The following is a 13551-nucleotide window of genomic DNA, read 5'->3' as shown; positions in this document are numbered from 1 at the left end:
TGTTAGCTCAGGTGGTGAAGAGTAGGGGTTTCACTAACTCCAAGATGCCGGCGCTTATTAAGAAGCATCCAACCTTCGTTGCGCCAAATTCTGCGACCTTCCCCTTCATCGAAAAGGCCTTCACAGCGGTCATAAAGGCAGTGGAGGAAGGGAAACCTTGCCCTGCACTGGAGGAGTGCAGACCCTTCTCCATTACTCTTCCCCCCGATGATAGGCACTGGAAAGACATCCAGTCGACCTTCACGGTAGGGAAACTAGAGCCTGACGTAGCCGGTCGTCAATTTAATGAGGACCTCCCAAGACTGAACGATCACCTCCTTCGTAGGGAACAGGATACGAAGGAGAGACTTGCTGCGTCGCTGTCCCACCAGGTACAGCTTGAGCTCATGGCCGGGGATACTAGAGTCCCGGACTTTTATATGGTCCTAGCTAAGTCGCACTTGGCGACTGTAACCAAGGACCTATATAGCTTCACTAGGGCTCGCAGAGCCTGTCGCGAATTCGTGTTTGCTAACGCGACAGTGAAACACGAACCCCGGAGGCTGATTTCCTCCAATATCTGGGGCAAGTATCTCTTCCCATCTACCTTGGTGAAAGAGATTGTGGACAAAGCTGCCACGGAGAATAGGAACCTTCTCCATAAGTGAGGCATGTCCCGCAAGAGGAAGTCTTCTCGGGATGATGGCCCTCAGCCTAAGAGGAAGACTTCAAAGCCAAAACCCCAGCAACATCAACAGAGACGACAGTTTCCGGGTCCCGCTACTCCCCAAGTGGCTACGCAGCCGCAACAGACCTTTCAGTTGGTCTCCCAACCGGTGGTGTCGCAGTCGCCGGTCTTCACCCCTGCATACGAGCAACACTCGACTACCTTTCGTCCCAGAGGTAGGGGCTCAGGCAGAGGCTCCGGCAGAGATTCTTCTCGCCGTCCCTCCAGAGGTAGAGGAGGAAGGGGAGCTAGCGGCCGAGGTGGCAAACCCTCGGGACACCAGAAGCAAGGATGTGCTTCCGGTGGGAGGAAGACTCCACCAATTCCAGGATCGTTGGACCTTCGATCCCTGGGCACACAGCATCGTCAAGAAGGGACTGGGCTGGAGCTGGACTCAACCACCCCCAGCCTTCCAGCAATTCTTCCAACAGTCAACCCCCCTCCTCGAAGAATATGTCCTGGAACTCTTGAACAAGAAGGTGATCAGGAGGGTAAAGTCAACCAGGTTCCAAGGGAGACTATTTTGCGTTCCCAAGAAAGACTCTGACAAACTCAGAGTCATTCTAGACTTATCCCCTCTCAACAAGTTCATTGCGAACAACAAATTCAAGATGCTGACTCTGCAACAAATAAGGACCCTTCTGCCTCAAAGGGCCTACACGGTCTCCATAGACCTGGCGGATGCCTACTGGCACATTCCAATGAATCATTACGCTTCCTCCTACCTAGGATTTCGACTCCAAAGGAAAAGTTATGCCTTCAGGGGCATGCCCTTCGGGCTCAACGTGGCTCCACGGATCTTCACCAAGCTGGCAGACACAATCGTCCAACAGCTCCGTCTTCAGGGCATCCAAGTGATGGCCTACTTAGATGACTGGTTAGTCTGGGCGACATCGCCCGAAGATTGTGTAAGAGCCTGCAACAAAGTCACCCAGTTCCTAGAGCATCTGGGCTTCAAGATAAACACCGAGAAATCTCGCCTCTCTCCAGCTCAGAAGTTCCAATGGTTGGGAATCCATTGGGATCTTCAGTCACACCGCCTTTCCATCCCACAGAAGAAAAGGAAGGAAATAGCAGGGTCTGTCAGAAGGCTTCTAAAATCCAAACGGATCTCAAGACGACAGCAGGAACAAGTTCTCGGCTCTCTACAGTTCGCCTCTGTGACAAACCCAGTGCTTCGCGCACAGCTAAAGGATGCCCCGGGAGTCTGGAGACGTTTCGCATCCATCGCTCGAAGAGACCTCAAGAGACGGCTTCCAAACAGACTTCGCTTACTTTTAAAGCCGTGGTCAGAAGCAAAGGCCCTGAAAAGGTCCATTCCTCTTCAACACCCGCCTCCATCGATCAACATCCACACGGACGCTTCACTGGAGGGTTGGGGAGGTCACTCACACTAACGACAGGTTCAAGGAACATGGTCTCCCCTATTCAAGACGTTTCACGTCAACATCTTGGAGGCCATGGCGGTTCTTCTCACCCTGAAAAAACTCTCCCCGCCTCCCTCGATCCACATTCGTCTGACTCTGGACAAATCGGTGGTAGTCAGATGTCTCAATCGTCAGGGCTCGAGATCGCCCCAGATAAATCAGGTACTTCTTCCGATCTTTCGTTTGGCAGAAAAGAAGAAATGGCACCTGTCTGCAGTTCACCTACAAGGATTCCGCAACGTGACGGCGGACGCTCTATCAAGGACAATTCCAATAGAGTCGGAATGGTCTCTAGACGCAAGGTCATTCTCCTTCATCTCTCACCAAGTCCCGGAACTTCAGATCGATCTCTTCGTGACGAGCGACAACAATCAACTTCCTCGATATGTGGCCCCGTACGAGGACCCCAAGGCAGAAGCAGTGGATGCTATGTCACTGGATTGGAACAGATGGTCCAGGATATACCTGTTCCCTCCTCCCAACCTTCTGCTGAAAGTCCTCTCCAAACTGAGAACCTTCAAAGGGACAGCGGCCCTAGTGGCTCCCAAGTGGCCCTGGAGCAATTGGTACCCTCTGGTCCTGGAGCTGCAGCCCACGCTGATCCCCCTACCGGGCCCAGTTCTCTCTCAACAAGTACAGAAGTCGACTGTCTTCGCTTCATCACTGAAAGTCAGGGACCTTCATCTCATGATTTTCTCTCCTTAGCCGCAAAGAAAAGGTTTGGAATCTCGAAGAAAAGCTTAGACTTCCTCGAGGAATACAAGACTGAATCTACAAGACGGCATTACGAATCGTCCTGGAGAAAGTGGGTCTCTTTCGTCAAGGCAAAAAATCCTGCGGAAATCACCATTGATTTTTGTATGTCCTTCTTCATTCACCTTCATGGACAAGGCTTAGCAGCCAACACGATTTCCACCTGCAAATCGGCTTTGACTAGACCACTCCTGTACGCCTTCCAGATTGATTTGTCTAGTGATATCTTCAATAAACTGCCAAAGGCATGCGCTAGACTACGCCCAGCACCTCCACCAAAACCTATCTCCTGGTTCCTGGACAAGGTGCTCCATTTTGCCTCTAACCTGGACAACGATTCTTGCCCTCTGAAAGACTTGACTCAAAAAGTTATCTTCCTTTTTGCTCTCGCCTCGGGAACCCGAGTCAGTGAAATAGTGGCATTATCAAGAGAAGAGGGTAATATCCTGTTCGCAGATACAGGAGAGCTTACCCTCTTCCCTGATCCGGCGTTTCTCGCTAAGAATGAACTACCCACCAAGAGATGGGGCCCTTGGAGAATCTGCCCCCCGAAGGAAGATGTCTCTCTATGCCCAGTGGAGACTCTTAAGGTCTATCTTCGAAGAACTTCAGACTTCGGTGGAGGACAACTCTTCAAAGGAGAAACATCGGGTAGCGACCTGTCACTGAAACAACTAAGAGCGAAAATCACCTACTTCATTCGCAGAGCGGATCCTGACAGTACACCCGCAGGTCATGATCCTAGAAAAGTCGCGTCTTCTCTGAACTTCTTCCAGAGTATGGATTTCGAAAGCCTCAAGAGCTTCACAGGCTGGAAATCATCGCGCGTTTTTTTCAAGCACTACGCAAAACAAGTGCACGAAGTTAAGCATTTCGTGGTAGCCGCAGGTAGTGTTATGAAACCTGCTGTTTAACTCTGCATAGAACAGTGAGTTACTTGGGACTTTAACTCTACGGGTGCCTGTGTTGACCCTTTTGTGATACATAGTGATTTCATGGACACTTAGTGTTTCTAATAGACTGTTCTTACTAAGGTGAAATGTCATAGACTTTACATGAATGCCACATGCCCTAGGGCATGATGTGTTTTCTTTGAAAAAGACTGACGTTCCTCTGGAACTTGTGTTTCTAAAAAGTAAAATTTCTTTTCAGATTCAAGATTGAAGTCTTTATTTTCTATGTACATTATTCTTTTATTATTGTAAATAAACTCTATATTCATTATTGTAATTACTACCATAATGATCTGCAATCTTTGAAATAAAATGTCTATATTATTCCATATGCGTCTCTCTCCGCTCCTATTCTTTATCAAGAAATATACGATTGTTATAGTTTCATTTACCCCTTTTTTCTCTAGATAATGAGAAGAATAATATATGTAATTTTGTTATATGCTCACTCATGCCTTGATAATATTCCTATTCGAATATTAACTTTTGTCCTGCCTCCGAGACTAGATTGATCTCTCCTCCAGGGAGAGTAGTAAATGTTATTTACTTACCTATGCTTGATAATATTCCTACCTGAATATTAACCTTAGTCTTGTCTACGAGTCCGGCACGAACTCTCCATATGGTGAGTAGCTCTTCAATGATCGCTTCGAGATGTTCCTATTGTCCACCAGAACTTCCCTGCCATGGGGGCAGGAAGCTAGTTCATCATAGAATCTCTGGTAAGGACATGTTCTATACCTCTGTTCGAAGCCCTTGGCACTTACATAAGAAGGGGAAAATTTCCACGATACATTAATTCTCTGGTACGCTTCCATCAGGACGTCATGGCTTGAGCCCAAAAAACGGATTTTGAGCGAAGCGAAAAATCTATTTTTGGGTGAGATAGCCATGACGTCCTGATGGACCCTCCCGTCTATTCTAGTTCAGCCTTTCAGGCCCCGCCCTGACCTGCTGTATCATGGAGATTAGCAGAAGCTGGGCTTAGGATGAGGACGGACGTGACGTCATTTACCAATGGCGCCCGTTTGTTTACGTCTCGAGTACCAAAAGCAGCCACGGATTAGTGTAACTGTGGAACGGCTCCTCAGTTACTCAACCACCTTTCCATATCGAAGTGTTAACTCTATATGGGGTGCAGATAGCTATGTGGCGTGTTAATACATGCGTCCCCTGTTGATATACGATATCCTAGAGGGAAACCTTTAGGGTACTCGCACCAGAAGTTAGAATTCTGTGATAACCTTTAGTTTAATTCTCTGGGAATATCCACTGTAGTTAAATATACCCAAGGAAGCTACTGAAGGAACCTTCCATCAGGACGTCATGGCTATCTCACCCAAAAATAGATTTTTCGCTTCGCTCAAAATCCGTTTTCTCCATCTAGAAAGTTGAGTATTGATTCTTTACAATATGTAATTTAGTTCCAGCCTCGCAATGAAATTGTGTATTTCTTGTGTGCGGATCTTCGCCGATCGCCGGTGTCGCCATGGCGCTGTCGTTCTTTGTACATGTGCTATTTAGTTAGCAGAACGACATTCCGGTGTAAATAGCTTAATCATTGTTATGAAAGCTATTTAGGCATTATATATTGTAAAGATATCTATAAGCATAATTTTCCCTTTCCGTGGCGATCGTATATGTCAGAGTTTTGGTGATTTAGGTAACCGAAATCTCGTCTTGTCTGGGTAATATAACCTAGACAACATATACTTTCGTCATTTCCCAGGTTACCCTTGTGTATTGGTTATCATTCCTGGAGATCATTATCTCCTGGAATTATATTAACCATCATTAATCTCACCAGAGATTTATGGGTAATCTCTCTTCCCTCTGAGAGTAGCCTTAGGCTACAACTCTCTGCGTCGGCCTTGAATTTCGAATTCAGGCATGACTAGCCTAGAGTTTTCTGTCTCATCCCTTAATGGCCGTCGGCAAGTTTTGGAATTCGATCAGAACCTCAGAGTATTTAGTCTTTGTCGGCATTCGGTCGGCGGGGTGATTGCATTCCCCTGCCGGCGGAACTACCGGCATAGGAGGCTAGCCCTCCCTAGACTACACCTGAAGTGGTCGAATGTTGCCACCACCTTCTCCCTGTGGTCTAGTAGACTAGTCCTATGGTCGCCGACCCTAGGCTATAGAGTCGTATACTCTTGTGGCCTAGGATGGCGCCGGCATTAGAACTCTGTTTCTCCCTTGTTGAGAGGAACGGCATGAGCTGCCGTCCCCTTAACTGTATTAGCACCTCCTAAGCTGGAGAATAAATGATTCTCCTGCCGCTTGTGGTCGTGCCGGTACTGAAACAGAGTTTCCTCAAGGTGTGTAGATCCGGCAACATTGCCGGTCCCTCCTATACCTCATATAGGACCCTTTCCCCTCCCCTCTCTGTTCTTTTACGATGGCCGAGCCATTGTCTTTCCTGTGCTGGAGTCCTGCAACCTTACCATTGCCGGTGGGTTGCCGGAGCCACCCAGACCCCCCCTCCTCAGCCGTCAGCTGTCGCCGACTGCTGACTGCCGGCGGCCATGATGGCTGTCGGCGACTGCCGGCTTCCAGCGGCTTTGGCGGCTGTGGATGGGAGGTCCCTTTTGTCACCAAGGTTCTCCAGTTCTCCCTTGAACTGCTAACCACAGTTTCTGTTGTCGGCGTATTGTTCTGGCCGGCAGTAGACCGGCACAGATAGATACTGACTCAGTAGGTAGCATGCCGACTGTACTCGTGCTGCCGGAGGCTGGCCTACAGTAGTAAGCCGGCAATAGTACTGTGGCTAAATGGAAGTGAACCTTCTTTTCAGAGAAAGGCAGTAAAAACGGATTTTGAGCGATGCGGAAAATCTATTTTTGGGTGAGATAGCCATGGCGTCCTGATGGAAGGTTCCTTTTTGGTAGCTTCCTTGGGTATATAACTACTAAATATTCCCAGAGAATTTAACCACAGGTTATCACAGAATTCTAACTTCTGGAGCGAGTATCCTAAAGGTTTCCCTTTAAGACATCGTATATCAACAGGGGACGCATGTATTAACGCGCTACATAGCTATCTACACCCTACATAGAGTTAACACTTCGATGTGTAGGGGCGGAGAATAGCTGGGGAGCCGTTCCACAGCTAATCTCGTTCGTGGCTACTTTTGGTACTCGAGACGTAAACAAACGGGCGCCATTGCTAAATGACGTCACGTCCGTCCTCATCCTGAAGCCAGTTGCTTGCCGATCACCATGATACAGCAGAGCAGGGTGGGACCTGAAAAACTGGACGAAGTAGCAGGGAGGGTCCATCAGGACGCCATGGCTATCTCACCCAAAAATAGATTTTTCGCTTTGCTCAAAATCCGTTTTTTGGGCTCAAGCCATGGCGTCCTGATGGAAGAATACCAGAGAATCAATGTATCGTGGTAGATTTTCCCCTTTTAGTGTAAGTGCCGAGGGCTTTGAACAGGTTAGCATAGTAATCTTAATAGAAGAACCGTAGGGAAGAGAACTTCCTGGCCCCTGGCAGTGAAGTCCCCACGGGCCATGCCGAAGATCAAAGTGGTCATCGAAGGGCTACTCACCTTGCTGGGAGAACATGAAGAACTTGGAGACAAGACTGAATGGTTGGCATTCATATAGGAACATTCTCAAGGGCAGACAAGTGGTGGTTAGGCACTGTATGTTAATAGAGAATCGTCTGGTCTCTAAGATATGAAGTAAGTAAGTATTCGTGTAGGAATATTACATTGCACAGGTGAGTATATAATAAGGGTTGAAACCTTAGTAATCTTCATCAAATATAAGAGGAAAGGGATAATAAAACTATGACAGACGTGTATTTCATAGTATAAGTAGGAGCGGATTGAGATGCACAAGTAATAAAATAGAATTTTATTTCACAATTGCAGAATATATTAATGAAATGCAATAAATATGTAAAAGTAATTTACAACAAATTATAATGTACATAGTAATGAAAGACGTGCTCTTGAATCTGAAAGAGAATTTCAAAATTATTAGTAGGCACTCGTTCCAGAGGAACATCAGTCTTTAAAATTAAAACACATCATGCTCTAGGCATGCGGCACTCGTGTGACGACTATGACATTTCACCTGGGAGAAGAACAGTATATGAAAAAAAACACTAAGTGTCTTTGAAATCACTACGTATCACTCGAGGGTCAACATAGGCACCCGTAGAGTTAGAGTCCCAAGTAACTCACTGTTCTATGCAGAGTTAGGTGCAGGTTTCATAACACTACCTGCGGCTACCACAAAATGTATGACTTCATGCACTTGTTTCGCATAATGTTTGAAGAAAACACGCGAAGATTTCCAGCCTGTGAAACTCTTAAGGCTTTCGAAATCCATACTCTGAAAGAAATTCAGAGACGATGCAACTTTTCTAGGATCGTGACCGGCGGGTGTACTGTCAGGATCCGCTCTGCGAATGAAGTAGGTGATTTTCGCTCTTAGTTGTTTCAGTGACAGGTCGCTGCCCGATGTTTCTCCTTTGAAGAGTTGGCCTCCACCAAAGTCCAAAGTTCTGCGAAGATAGACCTTGAGGCTCTCTACTGGACATAGAGAGGCATCTTCTTTCAGGGGGCATATTCTCCAAGGGCCCCATCTTTTGGTGGGTAATTCGTTTTTGGCGAGAAACGTCGGATCCGGGAAGAGGGTAAGGTCTCCTGAGTCTGTAAACCGGATATGACCCTCGTCCGTTGATAATGCCACTATTTCGCTGACTCGGGCTCCTGAGGCAAGAGCAAAAAGAAATATAACTTTTTGAGTCAGATCCTTGAGAGGGCACGAATCATTGTCCAAGTTGGAGGCAAAATGGAGCACCTTGTCCAGAGACCAGGAGATCGGTTTTGGTGGGGGTGCTGGGCATAGACGAGCGCATGCTTTCGGCAGTTTATTGAAGATGTCGTTGGACAGATCAATCTGGAAGGCATACATCAGTGGTCTAGTCAAGGCCGATTTGCAAGTAGAAATCGTGTTGGCTGCCATGAAGGTGAATAAAGAAGGACATGCAAAATTCAATGGTGATATCCGTAGGATTTTTTGCCTTGACGAATGAGACCCATTTTCTCCAGGATGATTCGTATTGCCGTCTTGTGGATTCGGTCTTGTATTCCTCGAGGAAGTCTAGACTTTTCTTCGAGATCCCAAACCTTTTCTTCGCGGCTAGGGAGAGAAAATCATAAGATGAAGGTCCTTGATTTTTGATGATGAAGCGAAGACAGTCGACTTCTGTACTTGCTGGGAGAGAACTGGGCCCGGGAGAGGGATCAGCGTGGGCTGCAGCTCCGGGGCCACTTGAGAGCCACTAGGGCCGCTGTCCCTTTGAAGGTTCTCAGCTTGGAGAGGACTTTCAGCAGAAGGTTGGTGGGAGGGAACAGGTAGATTTTGGACCATCTGTTCCAGTCCAGTGACATGGCGTCCACTGCTTCTGCCTTGGGGTCCTCGTACGGGGCCACATATCGAGGAAGTTGATTGTTGTCGCTCGTTGCGAAGAGATTGATCTGAAGTTCTGGGACTTGGTGAGAGATGAAGGAGAATGATCTTGCGTCTAGAGACCATTCCGACTCTATCGGGCTTGTCCGGGATAGAGCGTCCGCCGTCACGTTGCGGAATCCTTATAGGTGAACTGCAGACAGGTGCCATTTCTTCTTCTCTGCCAGACGGAAGATTGTCAGAAGCACCTGATTTATCTGGGGCGATCTTGAGCCTTGGCGATTGAGACATCGAACTACCACCGAGTTGTCTAGGGTTAGACGAATATGGATCGAGGGAGGCGGGGAGAGTTTCTTCAGCGTTAGAAGGACCGCCATGGCCTCCAAGATGTTGATGTGAAACGTCTTGAATAGGGGAGACCATGTGCCTTGAGCCTGTTTTTGGTGGGAGTGACCTCCCCAACCCTCCAGCAAAGCGTCCGTGTGGATGTTGAGTGATGGAGGTGGGTGTTGAAGAGGGATGGACCTTTTAAGGGCCATTGCTTCCGACCACGGCTTGAGGAGCAGCCGAAGTCTGTTTGGGAGCCGTCTCTTGAGGTCTCTTCGAGCGATGGATGCAGAACGTCTCCAGACTCCCGCGGCATCCTTTAGCTGTGCACGTAGCACTGGGTTTGTCACTGAGGCGAACTGTAGAGAGCCTAGAACTCGTTCCTGCTGACGTCTTGAGATCTGTTTGGATTTCAGCAGTCGCTTGACAGACCCTGCTATTTCCTTCCTTTTCTTCTGAGGGATGGAAAGGCGGTGTGACTGAAGGTTCCACTGGATTCCTAACCATTGGAACTTCTGAGCTGGAGAGAGGCGAGATTTCTTCGCGTTTATCTTGAATCCCAGGTGTTCTAGGAACTGGGTGACTTTGCTGCAGGATCTTAAACAATCCTCGGGCGATGGAGCCCAGACTAGCCAGTCGTCGAGGTAGGCCATCACCTGGACGTCTCGGAGGCGGAGCTGTTGTACTATGGCGTCCGCCAGCTTTGTGAAGATCCCAGGGGCCACGTTGAGGCCGAAGGGCATGGCCCTGAAGGCGTAGCTTTTCCTTTGGAGTCGAAATCCTAGGTAGGAGGAAGCGTGGTGGTTCATTGGAACGTGCCAGTAGGCATCCGCCAGGTCTATGGAGACCGTGTAAAAACCTCGAGGCAGAAGGGTCCTTATCTGTTGAAGAGTCAGCATCTTGAACTTGTTGTTCGCTATGAACTTGTTGAGGGGGGATAAGTCTAGAATGACTCTGAGCTTGTCGGAGTCCTTCTTGGGGACGCAAAACAGTCTCCCTTGGAACCTGGTTGACTTTACCCTCCTTATCACCTTCTTGTTCAAGAGATCTAGGACATATTCTTCCAGAAGGGGGGTTGATTGTTGGAAGAATTGCTGGAAGGTTGGGGGTGGTTGAGTCCAACTCCAGCCTAGACCCTTCTTGACGATGCTGTGTGCCCAGGAATCGAAGGTCCAATGATCCTGGAATTGGCGGAGTCTTCCTCCCACCGGAAGCACTTCATTGCTTCTGGTGTCCCGAGGGTTTACTGCCTCGGCCGCTAGCTCCCCTTCCTCCTCTGCCTCTGGAGGGACGGCGAGATGCGTCTCTGCCTGCACCTCTGCTTGTTCGAAGGCAGGGGTGAAAACCGGTGACTGGGACAAGACCGGTTGGGTGACCAGCTGAAAGGTCTGCTGTGGCTGAGCAGCCACTTGGGGAGTAGCGGGTCCCGGAAACTGCCGTCTCTGTTGACGTTGCTGGGGTTTTGGCTTGGAGGATTTCCTCTTAGGTTGAGGGCCATCGTCCTGAGAGGATTTCCTCTTCTTCGACATGCCCCACTTGTGGAGAAGGTTCCTGTTCTCAGTGGCGGCCTTGTCGGTGATCTCTTTCACAAGATCAGAGGGAAAGAGGTGCTTACCCCAGATGTTGGAGGAAATCAGCCTCCGGGGTTCGTGTCTCACTGTGGCACTTGAGAACACGAATTCACGACAGGCTCTCCGAGCCTTCATGAAGCTGTACAAGTTCTTAACTACAGTCGCCAGATGCGTTTTGGCGAGCACCATGTAGTGGTCGGGGACTCTAGTGTCACCGGCCATGACGTCAAGCTGTACCTGGAGGGACATGGATGCGGCGAGCCTTTCCTTCGTGTCTTGTTCCCGACGAAGGAGATGGTCATTAAGTTTCGGGAGGTCTTCGTTAAACTGACGTCCAGCAACGTCAGGATCTAGTTTTCCCACCACGAAGGTATGCTGGATATCCTTCCAGTATCGAACATCGGGGGGAGTCACCAGGGAGAAGGGTCTGCACTCCTCCAGTGCAGGGCAAGGTTTCCCTTCTTCCACTGCCTTGTGTACCGCACCGAAGGCTTTTTCCATGAAGGGGAGGATCGCATCATCAGGAGCGACGTAGATAGGGTGCTTCTTGCTCAGTGCCGAAAGCTTTGAGCAGGTAAAACCCCTACTTTTAAAAGCGTTGGCCAGCATAGCCTGGGCCTTCGGGAGATCGAACACTATCACCTCCTTATGTTCGGTCTCTTCTTTAGAGGCAGGTTCGGATCGAAGCCGGACGTAACAGTCCAGATAAGCCTCAAAACTCGGGAAGAACTCCACTTCTTCCGGGGCAACCGAGCCGACCTTCTCACTGACGAAGATCCTGCCCGTTGCGATAGGCATATGCTCAGCATACCTCCAGGGGTTGGCGTGCGAGCATGCCGGGAGGTCCTTAACCGAAATCCTTTTCGGCTCCTTGGAACTTCCCATGGTCCTGATGTACTCGTGTGTCTCACGGAGTTTCTTGTCCATAAGGGCTTCAAGCATACGTAACATCTCCTGGGCGCTGGTTGGGATGGGGTCCGGGGTGGCGGAGGTAGACGGGAGAGATACTTCCATCGGTGTAGGAGTTGGGGCGGTGGTGGAAGGCGGAGCGATCTCCTGCTCCGACTCGGCGTATTCCACTTGGTCCTCCTCATAGTCCAATTCTTCGGCCATGAGGTTCCTCTCCGTTGTCTCCGACACCTCCGACATACGCTCCGCGTTGTCGGTATCCAGGCGACACTCGTGCATGGACTGGGCCATGACAACATCGGGTTCCACCGTGATCTGGACGGTGGGGATCTGATCCTTGGGGACCACAGAGTCTGGGGATGCCTTTGGGAACAGTAAGGCCCTCAAGTCTTCAGTGGCAAGGTACGGTCCAGTGGCGTTCTTCTGGAAGCCACGCACCCATTTGCGTAGCTTCTCTCGAGAAGCGTCCCTAACCTCCGCTGAGGGAGGGTTATTGAACGCCTCGACCAGGCGTTCCTGGCAGACCGTACAGTTCTGCAGGTCCCAGAACTTCAGATCACCTCTCTTGTTGGCACAAGGGGCGTGAGTCCTACACACCGTGTGCCCATAAAAGTGCGGGCGCTTCACTGCACAGAAGCCGTGGTCGCACTTCACGTGCTCCTCCTGTAAGAGAAAGAGAACATGAGTATGGGGGAGTCATAAGAATGACTTCTATTCTAAAGTTAAATATTAAATGATTAATCTTTAACTTAATATTAATTGTGATGATCAGAGAATGGGCGGAAAAGAAGGAGATAGACACATACTATGTGTAACCCGCCCGGCTGGTTACCGTAACCTTATCCATAGACAATTTGTTGTGACTGAGGGCACAGGACAGAATTCAACATAGAATGCCAGGAAGGCAGTGGGAATTCTATTGGGAATTGCCAAGGATATAAAACTGGGACTGAGGCCACTCAGACCCTAGAATTGGGAACGTAGAAGATCCCATAGGGTAACGGTTTCCGGCAACCAGCCGTGCTAAGATACACACAGCATGCTGGAAATCTGTGATATGCAAGAAGACAGCATGGTTACTAATAGAACGGTAAGATAATACCTATCTATTTATGTAATCAAACCATCTGGTTGCGATGTAGGGCTATCAACATGAGATGATAGCTAGTAGAAGGGGTGCAAGTCGCTTTGACGCCTCCGGAAGGCTCCGGCAGACCGCCGGTACGCCGGAGGCCGCTCCAGCAGAGTTTCTGGCATTAGGGAAGACAAATATATAAGTCAGGGGTAATACCAGGATGGCGGCCGGCGGGGAGTGGCAGCTCCGGCAGCCGAAGGTTGCCGGCTTGGTGACAGGGACAAGGATGGGTATAGCAGAACCGGAATGCCGGCAGTGGATGCCGGCACTCCGGGGGCCGGACCGGTGGACGGACGACCGAAGCTATGAGGTAAAAGGGAAGGCCATCGGCTGGACGCCGA

Source organism: Palaemon carinicauda, chromosome 7, assembly GCF_036898095.1.
Source record: "Palaemon carinicauda isolate YSFRI2023 chromosome 7, ASM3689809v2, whole genome shotgun sequence".
Classification (NCBI taxonomy): Eukaryota; Metazoa; Arthropoda; class Malacostraca; order Decapoda; family Palaemonidae; genus Palaemon; species Palaemon carinicauda.
The sequence above is the reverse complement of the archived record's forward strand: the minus strand, read 5'-3'. Positions refer to the sequence as shown.